We start from the raw sequence: 18,903 nt of genomic DNA on the forward strand, positions 1-18,903 counted from the left end.
TTTTGGCCAGTGTGCATGTATGTTTTTTCCCCTCTATTGCCCTTGCCCGTCCGATTGCCTGGCTGGTCTGGGTGACTGAGTGGGTTTGCCTTACATTTTAATTTGTTGGCCAGGGTGCTTGTATGTTTTTCCCCCTCCCTTGCCCTTGACTGTTCCTCTCTAATTTTAAGTCGTGTGTGTGTGTGCTGGCAGCGTGTGTTTGTGCCTGCCGTTTGTTGATTTATTACTCTTTTAGTGTGGGTTTGATTTACCCTGCCATCCCTTCCATTGGTACCACTTAAATCGGGAGCCCTCTGAAATTTTAAATGATGCTGGGGCTTAGAATAGACTGTGCATTTAAACCTCACCCCTCTTACTTTATCTAAGCCACCCCCCCTCTTCGCTTGGCGTTTGGGGGAAGAAATAGGGCAGGGCTTGGGGGGGGGGACAATTCAGGGTTTCTGATCAGGGAACCATTCCTCAGCATTGTACATTTATACGTTTAGAACCTTTGAAGGTGTACCTTTGCCTGGTTCTTGTCATTGGCTTCACTTGCCAGTACAGGGTCCCTAAAGAAAACCGCTTTTAAACCCAAACCCAAACCCAAACCCAAACCCAAACCCAAACCCAAACCCAAAAACCCAAAAACCCAAACACCCAAAAACCCAAACACCCAAACACCCAAACACCCAAACCCCCAAACCCCCAAACCCCCAAACCCAAACCCAAACCCAAACCCCCAAACCCCCAAACCCCCAAACCCAAACCTTTTGTTTTGCAAAGTGTTAGTTAAAGGACATTTCCCTGAGAGCGATTTTCTTTGATTCCATTTGATTGCAGTATGGCGGCTGCGTTGCTCTGCTGTTCCTATTGTTTCATCACTACATGCTTGTGAGTTGCTCCTCAGGAGGCAGGTTTAAATATTTAGATGTGTCTATCCACCTGACCCATTTGTTTGGTGTCAAATAAATAAATTTATAGACATATACAAACGGAACAGTCAAGTGATGAATAATTATTTCATATCATCGTCAGTTACGGTAGACAATTGATAGTATCAGTAATTAATTCTACTTACAGTGGTAATTGATTGAACAAATAATACTGGATTAGATTTTAATAAATAACAATAATAATAAATAATAATAACAATAAATAAATAAATAAATAATAGATAAATAATAATAGAATGATGATGATGATAATAATAATAATAATAATAATAATAATAATAATAAAACATTAAAATAAAGAATATTAATAATAATATATAATTAAAAAATAAAGAGAATAAGTGGAATGGCATCACATACCAAGATTAAATTGATTAATTAATTAAATAAATCTAAAGATAAATATATAAATAGACAAATAAAATTAATAAAAATAAAAATAAAATTAATAATAAATAATTGACATATATTTCGGAACCCTCAGTTGCTTAGATCATGGTGACAATAATGCCAAGGTTGCAGGTTCGATCCCTGTATGGAACAACTGCATATTCCTGCATTGCAAGGGGTTGGACTAAATGACCCATGGGGTCCCACACAATTCTAGAGAGCCTGGATAGCTCAACTGGTTAGAGCATGGGGCTGATAATGCCAAGGTTGGTGGTTTGATCCCTGTATGGAACAACTGCATATTCCTGTATTGCAAGGGGTTGGACTAAATGACCCTCGGGGTCCCACACAATTCTAGAGAGCCTGGATAGCTCAACTGGTCGAGCATAGTGCTGATAATGCCAAGGTTGCTGGTTTGATCCCTGTATGGGACCCCTGCATATCGAATGAGATATTATAATATGAAGTAGGAAGCATCATATATATATATATATATATAAATAACACACGCACACCGCACATACTAATTGGATAAACAATTGAACATTTAACCAAATACTTGGAAAAATCGTTATTTATTATAAGTAAATCAATCGTTAATTAGTACATTCGTTTCAGAATCTATAACATGTGCCTGTACAACTGCTTGTAAACAGTAGCACGTGTTTGTGGCAGTAACTTTAGCGCGTTATCCATGGCTCCTAAGAGGAAGTGCTCTGCGGTGGAATCAGCTCACACCTCAGGCTGCATGGGTGCCACATGGACGGGATAATAACCCCAAACCTATTTCACACTACCTAAATGCCTTTAGATCATTCATTGATGATTATGAGCAGCATTTTTTCGAGCAATCCCTAACCCCATGCCCTCCGCTGCTACCCCTGATATGATACTAGATTCCCAGGTGGTTCCGGAGAGCCCGCCTTTCACCCAGGTTGATGACCTCCCAGGCACCTCTGCCGCCCTCTTCAACAATTCTCAGTTCTCAGGCGCAGGCCCAAGCTCTCGGGCAGTAACTGCGGCAGTGCAAACTAGGCCTCTGGCCCTCAGAATCTGCATTGGGTCGCCTGTGCGGAGGCCGCCGGCCTGTGTCAATAACCCTGTTGCGTCCAGTTCTTCCGGTTCTTTGCAGAATAAGCAGCCCAACAGCTGGAGGGGGAGCTTCAGACAGTTGAGGGGGGACAAACCGTCAGGTAAAAGACGCACCAAGAAGAAGCACGTGTGTAAGAAGAGCAAGTCAAAAACGGGAGACATGGATGAAGAGTCAGAACAGCCTGTGCGCTTTCTGGGGTGGCCGCCACCATTAGCTATAATAAAAGTCCGAAGGAAGGCTTCCAGGATCCCTCTAGCATGCTGGGATCAAATTGAAAATGGCACCTGGTCTGTGGCGGTCGTCCCGTATGTTGAGAAGAAGCCATTAGATTCTTATCGCACGGGTAAGCCAGACCTGAGAAGGGAGCCAAAGAGCAAGGTATGTTGGGAATTCAATAAGGGGTCATGCCAAAGGCAGTCTTGTAAGTATCTGCACGAGTGCAAGAGGTGTGCAGGGGTACTCCCAGCCGTAGCGTGTTACAAAGGGAAGCAGCCCTTTCGGGAAGGTGGGGTTCCAGTTCCAGAGAAGCCCCCGCAGCAGGGAACAGACGATAGGGACCCTCCGGGTCTAGCATTTTCCCTGATCCAGCTCCCTCCTCTCCGCATTCTTCGATCGAATTCTTCGATCGGTCACTAAGACTTATCCGGAATTTTGGTTATGAGGCACTCTTGGCAAAATGTGACATAGAGTCAGCCTTCTGTCTATTGCCAGTTCATCCCAATGACTCTCATTTGCTGGGATTCAAATTTCAAGGGAAATATTACATTGTAAAGGCTATGCCGATGGGTTGTTCTGTAGCCGGCTCGGCCTTTGAGACATTTAGCACTTTTGGGGACTGGGCCTTGCGCTACAGAACCAACTCACCTGGGGTGACACGTTACCTCGGCGACTTTCTACTCGTTGGGAAGCCCAATACTGGCGAATGTGCCTCCCTTCTGGAGGCCTTTTCAGCTTTGGCCCAGGAGCTGGGAGTTCCCCTCACAGCAGATAAGGCGGACCCTCAACGCATCTTACTTGCCTGGGTATAGAGCTTGACACAGCAGCTCAATCCGCCCACCTGCCAGAGGAGAAAATAGTTGCCCTTAAGGAAACAATTCGTCAAACCCTTCCCAAAATAATAATAATAATAATAATAATAATAATAATAATAATAATAATAAAAAAAAAAATAAAGTCGCTCTTAGACAGGTCCAGTCCCTGCTAGATCATTTCAACTTCGCATGTAGAGTAGTTTCACCAGGCCGCCCATTTTGCTGCCGCTTAGCCAGGTTGTCAGCGGGCCTCAAGCATCCGCACCATAGAGTAGGACTCCCCAAGTCGGTCAAGGCGGATTTTGAGATGTGGATCAGATTTCTGGAACACTACAACGGAGACTCCCTATGGCAGGAAATCCTTAATTTGGCCTCTGATTTCCAGGTCCACTCCAATGCGGCAGGGTCCCTGGGCTTTGGTCTGTTCTTTAAGGGACGTTGGTGTGCGCAACAATGGCCGGCAGAGTGGCAAGGGGAGGCCATCATGCGGGATCTCACTTTTCTGGAGTTTTTATTTTTTCTCATAGTTCTGGTGGTTCACATATGGACCGAGGAGTTCCGGAATCGTTGGGTGTGCTTCAGAACTGATAACCAGGCCGTGGTTAACATACTGGCTAGCAGTCATTGCGTTCTGAGAGGGGTCTCACCTACTTCGATCATTTGTGCTCCGATGCCTTGCTTCCGGTCGTTAGCACCTTGGGCTCAGCTGCTGCCAGAACCCTTTCCAGATCACCTACGGAACCTTGGAGATGCGAAGTGATCAAGGGAGTATTAGCGTCTGTTGCACCCTCTACCCTCAGGTCTTATAAGAAAGTATGGTGCGACTTCACAGGTTTCAGGTCCAAAGTATCGTCCCTTTCCCCTATCGTATGAAACTTAGGTCAATTTGCTGGTCCCAGTTTGAGGCCCGGCTGTTCTCTGCGGCATACGCTATAGCCTTCTTTGGTGCCTTGTGGGTTGGCGAGGTGGTAGCAGAAGCTACCTCAAGTGGAACAACGCGCAGCCTCCTCCTGGAGGACGTGCAGGCGTCCAGTTCAGGCGTGATGGTGCAGGTGCATCAGTCTAAGATGGACCACGGCGGTAAGGGCACCGTAGTACAACTCACGGCCTCCAGTCAGAAGGGCCCATGCCCAGTAAAGGACACCAGGCGTTACCTTTACCTCAGACCTCCTGGCCTTGGCCCGCTCTTCATTCATGAGGATGGATCCCAATTGATGAGGCACCAATTCACCAGGGTACTTTTCTTTCCTTTCATTCTCAGCTGTGTTCCGGAGAAGTGTGTGGATTTGTGGCCACAGTATAGTCCATTGGGCCCGCATACGGGCGGTCAGCTGAGGCCTCACGCCTAATCTTGGTTTGCCACCTGGAGTTCGAGTTTCCTGGTTTTCGAGACGAGGCATGCGTTGGGAAGAGCTTATGCCATTGCTGGTGGAGAAAGTAGCCGCGTTCGGCCCTCCCGACATCCTTGTCATTCAATTGGGGGAGAATGACCTTGCTAACAGAAGGAGTGTGGACTTGTTGTCGAACATAAAAAGAGACTTGAATGCGTTTGCAGCCTGGTGTCCCAGAACGACGGTGTTCTGGTCCTCCTTCCTGAAGAGAACTTTTTGGCGTGGTGCGCAGAGCTGTATGGCCATTGAAAAAACCAGGAAACTCATAAATCGGGCAGTGGCCCGTTGGGTGCGCTTCATGTATTGCCAAGTCATTTATCATGACCGTATCCGGATCGGCAACCAAGCCTTATACTGGAATGACGGGGTGCATCTATCGGATCTGGGGAACGACATTTGGTTAGATAGTGTCATCAAAAGCATCTGGGATTGGTTGCAGCCGTGAGGGTATTGGCGGCGAGCCTTTTGGCTCGGGTGGCGGTTAGGCATTGGCATAATGTGTTGTGGTGTGTCGAAGTGCTAGGTGTGGCCATCGCCTATGCCTTCAATTTTTGGGTATTCCGTTAAAGGAATCTGGCGGTCGTGTATTCTGTCCGATGCCTGCTTGGCGGGAGGCCATGGCACGACCCTCGGTGACATCAGGGGAGAGCCTATAGTTGGATTAGCATCAACAGGCTCCACCTACTGGTGAATAAACCCACTTGTTTTAGAGATCCAATGCCTAAGCCAATACCTTTTCACTGCTGTAATCAATAAAGTTGTGGCCTTTCCTTGCCCATTAACCTTATATCACGTGTCCTTGTGTCTTCTTTTCACATTGCGGGGGTTGGGTCCTCGAACCACAATCAACAATTTTAAGATAGTACTTTGCATTGCCTCTAGAGAGCGGTAGAGGACCAAATACATCAGCATACAGACGCTGAAACACCTTAGTAACCTTTACAGAAACCTTCTGGCTTTTGGCACCGGCTGATCCTGTAAAACAAGAAACGTTAGTTTTACAATCATCAGAACTTTTACAATCCGTACTATCAAAACTCAACAAATAAAGTCCATCTTCTTCTTTCGCAGTAAGAAATGGCTTCTTGTCTTTGTAGATCATGCATCTTCTCCTGTTGAAGGACTCCACCAGTCCTTGCTTTGTCAGCTGAGACACGCTGAGAAGGTTAAACTCCAAACCTGGCACAAAGTAAACATTGTGTATAGTCAAATTAAGACTCTCCAGGAATACAGTCCCGAATCCAGTAGCTTCAAGCTCTTTTTTTTTTTAAAAAAAATATTTTTTATTAAGTTTCAATTTACCAAATTAAATATATCATACCTGTCAGAGCCACCCGTGGTCCCAGCTCACAAGAGACCAAAGTCCAGTCTGGCTTATGTACAAAAGCTTTTATTGAAGAACATTTTTAGCTTTACATCCGAGCTCCGTGGCTCTACGTCTGTTACGCTTAGACCGCCGAAGTCCCCTCTGAGTCAGTCCCGCCTCTACACCAGTTTAAGAGGCTTGTACTGGTCCACCTCTTCCTCTCCTTCCTTTTCCGTAGGGTCTTTCTGCCCCCCTGTGTTCTCTCCCTTCGGGACTCTCCAGAGGCTGAATCCTCTGGCGCCTCCTCCCCCCTCCTTCGCGCTTTGGGACCAGGCTCCTCCCCAGGACTCTCTTCACTTCCACGCGCCTCCCATTTTGAACTTGGCGCGCGTACGTTGCTTCTGACCTTCCCTCCGACAGTTACACTGCTCTCGGTACTACTCTCCGCCCCTTCCGGCAGGACGTCTTGCCCCGATCTCCTTCCCCTCTCTGCTTCCTGTTCTGCTCCTTCTGACACACTGGTCACTCCACCCCCTTCACTCCGTTCCGGCGGAGAAGCCGGTCCCGATCTCCAACTCCCCCTGGGGGTTCCCCCTTCGTTCCCCTGCTCCTGACTGCTTCCCCCTCTAGCTCCCCTTGGCTTGACCAGGGGGGCTCCCTTTTGGGAGTCCTCCGATTCACTGGACGGACTCATGGACAATCTTGGGTCATTGTCGTCCTCTTCCTCGTCACCCTGGAATCCTTCCCCCTCGCTCTCTGTCTCCTCCCTCATCTGCGCCTCTCTCCCTGAACCCCTGACATCCATCCCCCCCTCAAAGCCCCCCCTTCCCCCCTCCCGCCCTTCGGGGGCAGGTTGTGGGAGCTGCAGCTCCTCGGAGGTAGATGCAGGATACAGTTCGTTTACTTCAATGTCCTCTGCTAGCAGCTCGGTGTATGTGTGTTCGAATTCGGGTTCTTCACCCAAGGTGTTCTCAGCTCCCTCTTCCATTGCTACTTCGTCTGGTGCTGCCTGCCAAGGCCCCGTCAGCCATTTCTTGCGCCAGTCTTCCTCTGGTTGCTCGTCCCACCAATAAGAGGGTTCTGTGTCTACCCCCGAACACGATCCCCTGGGCGGGCTTGAGTCTGGCGTTCTCTCCTCGGCGGAAGAAAAGCCCCTGAACGTACTGTCTGAAAGTGTGGGCGTAAAGAGCCAGTCATCAAAGTACTCGGCTGGCATGGGTCTATGCGGGAAAAGTGCATGGAACTCGTCTTTCAGAAGAGGTTCGTCTAAAGCGTAGTCCGGCACCCAAACATTGGCACTGGCCGGGGTACCCTCTCTGGCTAGAAAGTATTCTACTCCCTCTACCCCCCATCTTGAGTCCAGGATCTCAGTGACCTCGTTGAGTGGTTCGGCCCTGGGCGCCCCCTCCCTCTCGGGTGACTTTGTGCGTGGGTGCTGTACTGTTTCAGACTCCTGAAACCTGTGCGGGGTCTTGTAGGGAGTGAGCACCGACCTATGAAAGACCGGGTGCACTCTGGAACCTTCGGGGAGGGCCAATCGAAAAGCTACAGGGTTGATCCTAGCCTCCACCTGGTATGGCCCTAGCTGCCTGTGTCCCAGCTTTTTCTTAGCCAACGACTTGGCTGGCATCGCTTGGGCCGCTAACCATACCCAGTCCCCCACCTGGATGTCCTCTCCCACTCTCCTATTTTTGTCCGCCTGCACCTTATATGCTTGTTTGGCTAGCTCCAAATGTCTCCGCAGCTCCTCGTGCACCTGTTGCAGTTCTGCTGCGAACTGGTCGGCCTCTTGCGTCACCCCCTCTCCCGGCGTTACGAACCCCGGGAAGGTTCTGGGATGACGACCATTGTTCGCGAAGAACGGCGTCACCCCCGTCGACGCGTGCTTCGTGTTGTTGTAGGCGAACTCCGCCATCGGCAGGTAGTCCACCCACGCTGCAGGGCGCTGATTGGCGTAACACCTCAGGTACTGCTGCATGATCGCGTTGGCCCTCTCCGCTTGGCCGTTGGTCTGTGGATGCCTTGCCGACGTTAGGTTGATCTTGACGTGTAGGATACCTAGAAGCTTCCGCCAAAAAGTAGAAACAAATTGGCACCCCCTGTCGGACAGGATGGATTGCGGCAGCCCATGCACCTTGAACACGTGGTCGACGAAGAGTTTGGCGGTCTGTTCCGCCGTCGCCACCTTCGCGCAAGGAATGAAGTGCGCCATCTTAGTGAACAGGTCCACCACCACCAGTACCGCCGTCTTGCCTCTGGAGCTGGGCAGGTCAGTGACGAAGTCCAGCGCCACCCTCTCCCATGGTTGCTGTGGCGTCTCCAGCGGTTCCAGTAACCCCGCTGGCTTCTGGTGCACTGGCTTGGACCTCTGACAAGTGTCACACCTGGCGACGTAATCTGCTATCTCTCCCCGCATCTGGGGCCACCAAAAGTCCCTGGCCACCAGTTCTGTTGTCTTCTCCTTGCCGAAGTGGCCCGCACTGGGGGCGTTGTGCAACTGCTGCAGAACCCTTGCGCGGAGCTCTTCGCCTGGTACGTAGAGGGCCCCTTTGTGAGTTAACAGCCCGTCGCGTAATTGGAACTCATCGTCTCTCTGCGAACCCCTGCGCAGCGCCTCCATCTTGGACTGTGCAAATTGATCCACTTGCAACGCACGTCGCACCGCGTCCAGGTCGACTGCGATGGCAGCGCACGCCCACGCCTGCGGTGTGAAAATGTGCTTGGCTGCCACTGGCGCCGCTTCCTCGAGATATTGCGGTTTCCTGGAGAGCGCATCGGCTATAACGTTGGAATCTCCCGGGATGTATTCTATCCTGAAGTCGAAATCCGCGAAGAATTCAGCCCAGCGCATATGTCTTTGGCTCTGGAGCTTCGCCGTGCGCCAATACTCTAAGTTCTTGTGATCCGTGCGGACCTGCACCGTGTGCTTGGCTCCTATGAGGAAGTGTCGCCACGCTTTGAAGGCAGCGTGAATGGCCAACAGCTCTCTGTCCCATATGGTGTAGTTTTGCTCCGCCTTGCTGAGCTTTCGGGAGTAAAAGGCACCGGGTCTCCAATTTCCTTGGGAATCTTCTTGCAGGAGCACGGCTCCCACCGCTCTGTCTGAGGCGTCGGTCTCTACTCGCATGGGTCTGCCCGGATTCACGTGCAGCAGCTGCTCCTCGGAAGCGAAGAGGCTTTTAAGCTTCCTAAAAGAGCGCTCCGCCTGTTCCGTCCAAGCGAACTTCTTCTTCTTGGAACTGAGAGTGTCCGTGATTGCTGCCGTCTCCTTTGCAAAACCCCTGATGAATTTGCGGTAGAAATTGGCGAACCCGACAAATCTCTGGACCTCCTTCCGATTGCGTGGGCTTTTCCAGTCCAACACCGCGCGGACCTTGACGCTGTCCATGGCCAGCCCCTTGTCAGACAGCTTGTAGCCGAGAAAATCCACCTCCGTCACATCAAACTGGCATTTCTCTAACTTGGCGTAGAGCTTGTGTTCCCGTAGTCTCTGCAAGACCTCCTTCACGTCCCTTTCATGAGCTTCCTGCGATTCCGAAAAGATCAGGATGTCGTCGAGGAAACACACACATTTCTTGTAGAGGAGCCCCGCCAGCACGTGATGCATAAAGGCTTGGAAGACGTGAGATCCATTTTGGAGACCAAACGGCATAACTCTGTATTCATACGTGCCCAGAGGCGTGAACATGGCCGTCTTCCACTCATCGCCCTCCCGGATACGTATGAGGTTATATGCTCCACGCAGATCCAACTTGGTGAAGATCTTCCCCTTCCGCACGGTCGCTAGGAGGTCATCAATCTTGGGCATGGGGAAGGCCTTGGGCTTGGTCATAGAATTGACGGCCCGGTAATCCACAATGACTCTTTTCTGGGGCGTGTCCTTCTTCTTTACAAAAAACACAGGACTGCCCCCCACTGCTTTGGATTCCCGGATGAATCCACACTTCAAATTATGCTCTATGAACTCCCTGAGTTCTTGCATCTCGTCCTCAGACATGGAATACAGCTTCGCAGTCGGCAGCTGCGCCCCCGGCAACAGGTCGATCGCGCAATCGTAAGGTCTGTGGGGCGGCAACTGGTCAGCTTCCTTCTCGCAGAAAACCTCCAGGAAACTCTCGTACTTGCGAGGAACTGCCTGCACCATGCCAAGTTGCAGCTGCTGCTCCGCCCCCTCCTCCTGGCTGGACTGGATGCAATGTTGAGCACAGTACGATGAGCAAAAGGTGATCTGCCGTTGGTACCATGCTATCGCAGGACTGTGCCTCTCCAGCCAACTCATGCCTAGTACTATAGGCGTGTCCGACAGGCGGGTGACATTGAAGCTGATGACTTCTCTATGATGTCCAATCCGCATCACCATGGGAGGCGTCTGTTGCACAACTTGTCCTCCCAGCAATTTCCTGCCATCAACCGTGACCACGTTTAGAGGCGTTGTCGCGGGCAGAAGCGCTATGCGATGCTGCTTGACGAAATGCACCCCCACAAAGTCCGCGGTGCTCCCAGAATCAATCGTGATGGGGACTTCCAGGGTGGTTCCGTTCGGCAACTGGAGTGTTGCAGTGAGCTGCACCGTTGGCTTGGGTGGTAAAGGGTCTGTACGTTGCAAAGGCACTGGGGACTGCTCTACAGACTCGCCTGGCTGAGCCCCAGCAGCTCTGCTTCCAGCCAGGCACTGTCGTTTCCCTGAGGTTGCTCTTCTTGCATCACTTCTGCTGCCACTGTTGCTAAGGCTGCAGTGTGCTTCCGGAGCCTCTGGGGGCACTCTTTCGCCATGTGCTGTGCACTGTCACAGATGTAACATTTCCTGTTCCCTCTAGGAGGCTTCGCCTTTACTGCACCGGATGCTGGGACTCTGGCTGTTGCTTGAGCCTTAGCACCACCAATTTCCATCGGTTCCTCTCCCTGCCGCGCCAGAGGCGAGGGATGTGCCTGGCTGAAGTCTCTGGGGAGAAAAGGAGGCGTCCTTGCCGGTGCACGCGCCTGGCGTCCCTCCTCATTGTGCCAAGGACGTTCTTCGTGCCGTACCCCTATCGCAAGAGCCCTCTGCACGACGTCCTCCAGGGTCTGAGGTCTGTCTCCCCTGGCAAGTTCATCTTTTATGGGGCCGCTGAGACCCTCCCAGAACAAATCTCTCACTGGTTTGCAGTCCTTCTCCCAGCCTAATACAGTCAGTAAGGCGAAAAATCGTGAATGATACTGACGCACAGTGGCTCTGCCTTGTCGCAGCCCGTGCATTTCCCTGCGCGCAAGATCAAGATCCACGGTTGACTGGAAACAAGCGTCCATCGCTTTAATAAATTCATCAGAATCGCGGCGGGCAGGGCCGTCTTCGCGCCACAAATTGCGCAACCAAGCTCTTGCCTCCCCATGCAAATGAGACACAATAAACCCCACTTTCTCCTCTTCATCTTTAAAGTCATTACGAAGCAAATGCAGTGCATACAAGACGTCGGCTCTGAAACTTGGGTAGTGCTTCAGGTTCCCATCGAAGTGGGTGACTAGACTGCCCCCCCGCCTTCCAAGTCCAATTCCCTCCGATCTGGACCCTGGGAACCCTTCCCTGCTTGCACGCTCCCACCTTGTTTGCAGGTCCTGGCAGCGCTTCTCCGCTTCATCACTCTTCTTCTGAGATGCAATGACTGCAGCGGTGAGTTCTGTAACTGCGTTTCGCAGTGTTGTCAGCTGCTCCTCCGCACTCATGGCCGCTACCGTTCGTGAGCTTTGCAAAAAAAAAATTTGCGTTCTTTGAGAGGGGACTTACTGTCAGAGCCACCCGTGGTCCCAGCTCACAAGAGACCAAAGTCCAGTCCGGCTTATGTACAAAAGCTTTTATTGAAGAACATTCTTAGCTTTACATCCGAGCTCCGTGGCTCTACGTCTGTTACGCTTAGACCGCCGAAGTCCCCTCTGAGTCAGTCCCGCCTCTACACCAGTTTAAGAGGCTTGTACTGGTCCACCTCTTCCTCTCCTTCCTTTTCCGCAGGGTCTTTCTGCCCCCCTGTGTTCTCTCCCTTCGGGACTCTCCAGAGGCTGAATCCTCTGGCGCCTCCTCCCCCCTCCTTCGCGCTTTGGGACCAGGCTCCTCCCCAGGACTCTCTTCACTTCCGCGCGCCTCCCATTTTGAACTTGGCGCGCGTACGTTGCTTCTGACCTTCCCTCCGACAGTTACACTGCTCTCGGTACTACTCTCCGCCCCTTCCGGCAGGACGTCTTGCCCCGATCTCCTTCCCCTCTCTGCTTCCTGTTCTGCTCCTTCTGACACACTGGTCACTCCACCCCCTTCACTCCGTTCCGGCGGAGAAGCCGGTCCCGATCTCCAACTCCCCCTGGGGGTTCCCCCTTCGTTCCCCTGCTCCTGACTGCTTCCCCCTCTAGCTCCCCTTGGCTTGACCAGGGGGGCTCCCTTTTGGGAGTCCTCCGATTCACTGGACGGACTCATGGACAATCTTGGGTCATTGTCGTCCTCTTCCTCGTCACCCTGGAATCCTTCCCCCTCGCTCTCTGTCTCCTCCCTCATCTGCGCCTCTCTCCCTGAACCCCTGACAATACCAATTAGTCCAAATTGTATCAATACACATCATAAAGTCCAAATGTTTTCCAAATTAAATTTTTTTGTGGGGGGTACCCATGCTTCGCGATCGGCAGGAGTCCAATCATCCATATTTCTGCTGCTTTCATGTTTACAATGATGTTTTCAGTCCCATCTTCTCAACTCTTTGTCGTTAATCATTTTCCTTTTCAGTCACCTCCGAGTTCTCTCCACAAGTGGATTGAAAGAAACAGTCTTATTTATATCTCTGTGTGGGCTTTGTAATGCTCTCTCGTAGATCTCTCACAGAAATCCAATAGTCCAGGTTTTCGTTCGAGCAGACATTTGCCATCTTGCCACTCCGATGAAATACAGTCTAAATGTCCGCTCATTAACTTTCCAGACCCACTGCATCATAATTAGTCTCTCCAGGAGGATAACAGCCCTTTCAAATTTATGATCCCAGCCTGATAACCGATCCACGGCTCTTCCTCCCTAAGACCATCTATCGTGCAGCAAAGGTCTGCCTGTCCATATCGGGTCACATTTCTTGCTGCGTCACAAAGAGAGCCTCCTTTCTTTCCAAATCTTTCACAAAACAAAACCTTTAACTCATGTTATCCCCCCCCCAGTTCATTTTTAATCCCACTTGCAAATTGGTCGTTGAGACGGTTCTTTAAGGGGGAGGGTTGTTAGGTAATCACATGAAAAAATAAAAGGTCTTCCCCCCCCTTTCCGTTCCGTTCCACCTACCAACATGTCTGCGATTCTCTGATGTTATCTCTGCTCCTTCCATCCTTCCGTCCCGATCTTCTTCATCTCAGTGGTAAAATTATTAGCAGATAAAAACACTCCTGACCTCTCTTGAAGCATGTGCATTTACTTCTCCAATTTTTTTCTTCTTTTTAAGCAACGCAACCAGGCTCGCTCTTGAAAGCAGCTGGCAGGGAGCTCCGAGCCTGTAAAAGGGCTTTCCGCCCAGTGCCTCTCACCCCCTCCTTCATCCGAACTCGGGGGTGATTTATGGCAACCGTGGGCGAGGGCAGCATCTTCCCCTTTCCCTGGGAAGATGAGGGAGACTGATTTACTCCCCATAATCAGCCTCTAATTACCTTGTGCAAGCTGGATAGATGGTATTGGCAGCCATCTTCCAAGGCGCCCCTAGCGGCCCCCCAGTAGCTTCAAGCTCTTGCCCATTAGCTTGCTTCACTGTAAAACGCCGATCCTCAAACTTGGAAAATAGGCCACGCCTCCCACTTAAATGATGGGTGGCTCCAGCGTCTGCTACAAAAGCATTCCAGGTTGACGATGAAGCTTTTGGCGAAAACAAAGCCTTTGCTGGCTTTACCTGAGGCTTGGCCCAACTCTGGCCACCAGCCCCTGCTGTTCCAGAGGCCTTTTTTGCTCCTTTGGAAACACAGCTCTTGCAGTTCCTCTGCACATGGCCTAAAAGCCCACATTTGTGGCAACGAACATTTAAGGCTGTTGCCTGCTCTTCCTGAGCAACTGTAGGGGGCACTGACGTAGCTCCACTCTCCCCCTCAGCCACGGCAATGGCTGCAAGCCTGTAATGTTCATTCATAAGGGCAGCAGTGATTCTTGCTACGTTCAGATCCTGTGCTGGAAGGCAGCCAAGCTGGCTCGCAACAGTGCTAAACCTCTTGTCTGTTGATAATCATGAAGCAAAAAACAGCTTCATCCAATGGAAAATTCCTCTGTGCCAGTTGATGACGTAATTGCTGCATGGAGGTCAGATGCTCTCTGAGATCTCCTCCCACTTTCAGCCTCATGTTCGTGAGCCGTTGAAAGTGCAACAGAGCAGTTCTGGCTGCTACGCGCATGTGGACTCTGCGTAGCGCCTCCCACATCTGCCTGGCATGCGCACATCCTTGCACATGAATTAACTGAGTATCAGATAAACAGAGAATTATTGCAGACTTGGCCTGGGTGTCCCTATCATTCCAAAGCCTGCTCGGGGCCACAGGAATGGGATTGTCGAGGGTGAAAAAGTGAAATTACAGAGTTATGAGAAACTGAAGTTTAAAGTACGAGATTGGCTCCATTATTATCAAATAATGGAGGTATATAAACAAGACAGGAAAATTGGCTTCCAGGTGGAGAGATCAAAACTAGAAACAGAATTGTTAGATTCCAATACTAAGAATTTGTCAAAGATGTATAACTTGCTGTTGAAATGGAATACGCAGGATGAAACGGTTAAATCAGCTATGATTAAGTGGGCACAAGACATTGGTCATAATATCATGTTTGCGGACTGGGAACAGTTATGGACCACCGGTATAAAGTTTACGGCATGTAATGCCTTAAGAGAGAATATTATGAAAATGACCCCAGTCAAGCTTGCCAAAATTTATCACCTGCCCGATAACAAATGCTGGAAATGTAAAGAAACTGAAGGTACTTTCTATCACCTTTGGTGGACATGCCCGAGGATCAAGGACTTCTGGGAAATGATCTATAATGAAATGAAGAAGGTACTTAAATGTACCTTTCATAAGAAACCAGAGGCTTTTCTCCTGGGCATGGTCGGCCAATTGGTGCCAAAGAGAGATAGGACTTTTTTTTATGTACGCTACCACAGCAGCAAGGGTACTTATAGCAAAGTATTGGAAGACACAAGAACTACCCACTCTGGAAGAATGGCAGACGAAGGTGATCGACTACATGGGACTGGCCGAGATGACTGGCAGAATCCGCGACCAAGGAAAAGAGACAGTGGAGGAAGATTGGAAGAAATTTAAAGTGTATCTTAAGAATGATTATAAAATTAATGAGTGCTAAAATGTCGAGGTTAGAGAGAAAAAAGGATTACAGCTGTAAATGATTAGGTAAGAGAGAAGGGACAAAAAGAGTAATTAGTTAAATTAAGTGAGGATTTGCTGAAAGAAATTTGGAAATAGGGATGCAGAAAGGAGAGGTATGGGGAAGTCGGAGAAGTAAGGTTTGTGAAAAGAAGGTTATGAAATTACATTTGTGTGTGTTTACGTGTTTGTGTGTCTTTGTATAATGTATTGTAATGTGTTTAATATGGGTTGGAAAATCAATAAAAATATTTTTTTTAAAAAGGAATGGGATTGTCAACAACGTCCTAGCATCTCTGACGTTGTAGCATCGCCTGCATTTTCACTACCCAACTCTGATAATTATCATTAGTCAGTAGGGGGCACATCATCTTCCCATCCCCTTGCCAAGCATCCATCTTGGTGCCAGTTAAACAGCTTCTTCAATGAGCTGTAAAAACCTCCGGCAGTCTCTGAGTGTAAATCACAGCTCAAGTCTGATTTGCTTCTCTGAGGTTAATTGCCTCATAAATTAGAGCACACTGATTTACTCACGGTTCCTTTAAGGCTCCCGGCTACTCCGGCAGTGGAAAACAAACAGCTACAAAACAGGCTGCTTTTGCTTTCTCCGCTCCCCCGGAATGAGGAACTTGGCTGTGCTTTAATCCAAAAAACAACAGCAGCTTTGCAAAGCTCCAGAAATCCGATCGGGACCTCTCAGTCAAAACTCTTGACTTACGACCCGCATCGGCTTCATCTGCAAACTTGGCAAAACTTCAGAGACCGTGGTTCGTTGACCATCCTCTGCTACCAAAATGTTGCCCGAGAGCAATGCCAGCCTCCTGAAGCACTCCGGGGTGAAGTCCAGTGGTCATCCTCTGCCTGCCGTTCAGGAATCCTCCTTCAGTCCAGGGAGACTGACAAAATAGGCGGCTTGTCTCTTATGAGAAAAGCACACCACTTTCCCCTGACAAAGGCATCAGAAGGAAAAGGCAGTTTGTAGAATCAGACTACTTTATTCACTGCATGGAAAACACATACATGACTGCACGACTGGAACAGTCAGCTTAGAGTTCTCTGACTCAACGCTGCCCCAATCCAGGGGCGGAAGAAGGAAGTGTAACTCCTCCCTGGTTACACTGAGAACCGTTTGGAAACTGACTCTGATTTCCTTTCCCACGGTGAGCAACATCACCTGATGTAAACAGCTCTTGCTGTTTCCTACCAACGTGGCAGCTGGTGGGGGTTGAAATCCCAGCAGTTACATGATATGGCACTTGCTGAAGGAGCAGACGTACATGCTCACCTCATGGAAATGCAGAATCTCAGGCATGAGTTGCAACAGCGTGGAATCATCTTTCCAGAGGCTATGTGTTCCTTCTTGATTCTACATTCTTGGGGTTCAAGTTGGGAAGCGATTGCCAGCCAGCTTGCTCTTTTGCCTACTGCTAAGCTAATGGTAGCGCATGTTACTGCTGTGGTATTGAATGAAGCGGATCGGCGTAATGCTAGCTGCATCACTGCATCACTAAGGGGGAGTCCTCACAGACGTCATCCCAGAATGCAATGCAACCACTAGTTGGCGCCAAAGCTTTAAAGGCAGTGAAATGCTACTCGTGTGAAAGTCTCGGCCACGTGAAGAGGGATTGCAAACATCCCAAGGCCAAGGCAACAGAGCAGCGCAGTGAAAGCTCAACGCGTGGAAAAGGCAAAAGTCAGAAGTCCAGGACAACACAACACAACACAAGGCCATGGTCTCTCTCTTTTTAAAAAAATAATTTTCATTGATTTTACCATATAAATTATAAAATGTATATATAAAATGGCAGGTACTATACCGCAGAAAGAAACCTTCCTAAGACGGGGATCTCTAATGACATTAATTCCCTTGGCAACTCTCCTCCACTCCCACCTCTCATTTCCAAATATGCCAGTTTAGCTGGCTTATGGATCAGGCTATGCCTGTGGCTTATTTGTCTCTAATCCTTGCCTCATTAGTTGTAGTGTAATCTCCTCAGGACAAGCGAACATACTTATTTCTGTGTCTTTTGCAGCATGGATGATTCTATCAGAGCTTAACCAATGCTTGCAAAAATGTTGGCAAACTGTAAACAGGATCAATTTGTTCTTTTACAAGACATGGTTGCGTCAGGCCTGGAGGGTAACAAGCTGAAAATTGCTCTACAGAATTCAGACACAGACACAGAGGAGACAACCGCGCTGTATATTTAAACCATGTATCTAATTTGTATTCTCAGGCAACTAAAAGTGCCTTGAACCTACTGCTTTGCCTGTCCCTGTTCACCTATTCTGAGAATTAGTAGCCATCCTCCTAGGCTGTCAGAACAAAGGGAAGGAGTTGATAAACAACACTGTAGCCCAAAAGATGGCAGCATTGGTAAAGTTAGGCCTTCAGAATGGGGGTGGGTGTCCTCTCCCCACTCAATCCCCTTACAACCACCATCCTAATAGACATTCAGCAGCTGGACAGAGTCCTTTGAGGAAGGCTCAACAGTGCAGAGTATGCTTAGTCTGAAAAAGAGAACATATCTCCTGGATTACTCTAATGCACTGTATGGGGGGCTGCCCTTAGAGATGGTATGGAGGCTATAGCTAGTGTGGAATGTGGCTGCTAGGCTAGTAAGTGGGGCAACCTATTGGGATCATGTATGTCTCTGGTCCTGAAAGCACTGGACTGGCTGCCAGTAAACGACTGGGACCAACGCAGGGTGTTAGTAATGCCATATAAAGCCTTAAAAGGTTTGGGACGCAAGTAACTTAAACAGTGCCTTCCCCAGTATAAATCAACTGGGACCCTATGATGGGCAGGTAAAGCCCTGTTTGTGGTGGGTCCTATGTAGTTGGTGTTGACCTGTGACAGGGCCTTTTTAACGGCAGATCCACATTTGTGGAATGCACTCCCTTCTGAGGTGCATCTGCATCTCTCATTATTGACTTTCAGGAGGAATTTTGACATATTCCTATTTACCCAGGCACTGGGATGGCTGAAAGATACTGTTTTTGGCAATATGAAAATCACTGGTTGAGAGAATACTTTTAACTGTTTTTAGAATGCTTAAATTTATTATTATTATTATTTATGTGTTTGTTGTCCTGGGTGCCTTCGGGCAGGAAGGGTGGCATATACAGTGGTGCCCCGCAAGACGAACGCCTCACAAGACGGAAAACCCGCTAGACGAAAGGGTTTTCCGTTTTGGAGGCGCTTCGCAAAATGAATTTCCCTATGGGCTTGCTTCGCAAGACAAAATGTCTTGCGAGTATCCCCTTTCCAGTTTCTAGCAAGTAATAATCTGGCTGTGGCTGTGGCATATAAGAATAATCTTTTCTAATCCTGTGGGATATCTTTTCTTAAAATTCCCAATAAATACGCCTCCGGATTCTTTTCCACTGAAATTTTAAACATCTTTTT

Source organism: Podarcis erhardii, assembly GCF_964252035.2.
Source record: "Podarcis erhardii genome assembly, chromosome: W".
In the NCBI taxonomy this organism is placed as follows: domain Eukaryota; kingdom Metazoa; phylum Chordata; class Lepidosauria; order Squamata; family Lacertidae; genus Podarcis; species Podarcis erhardii.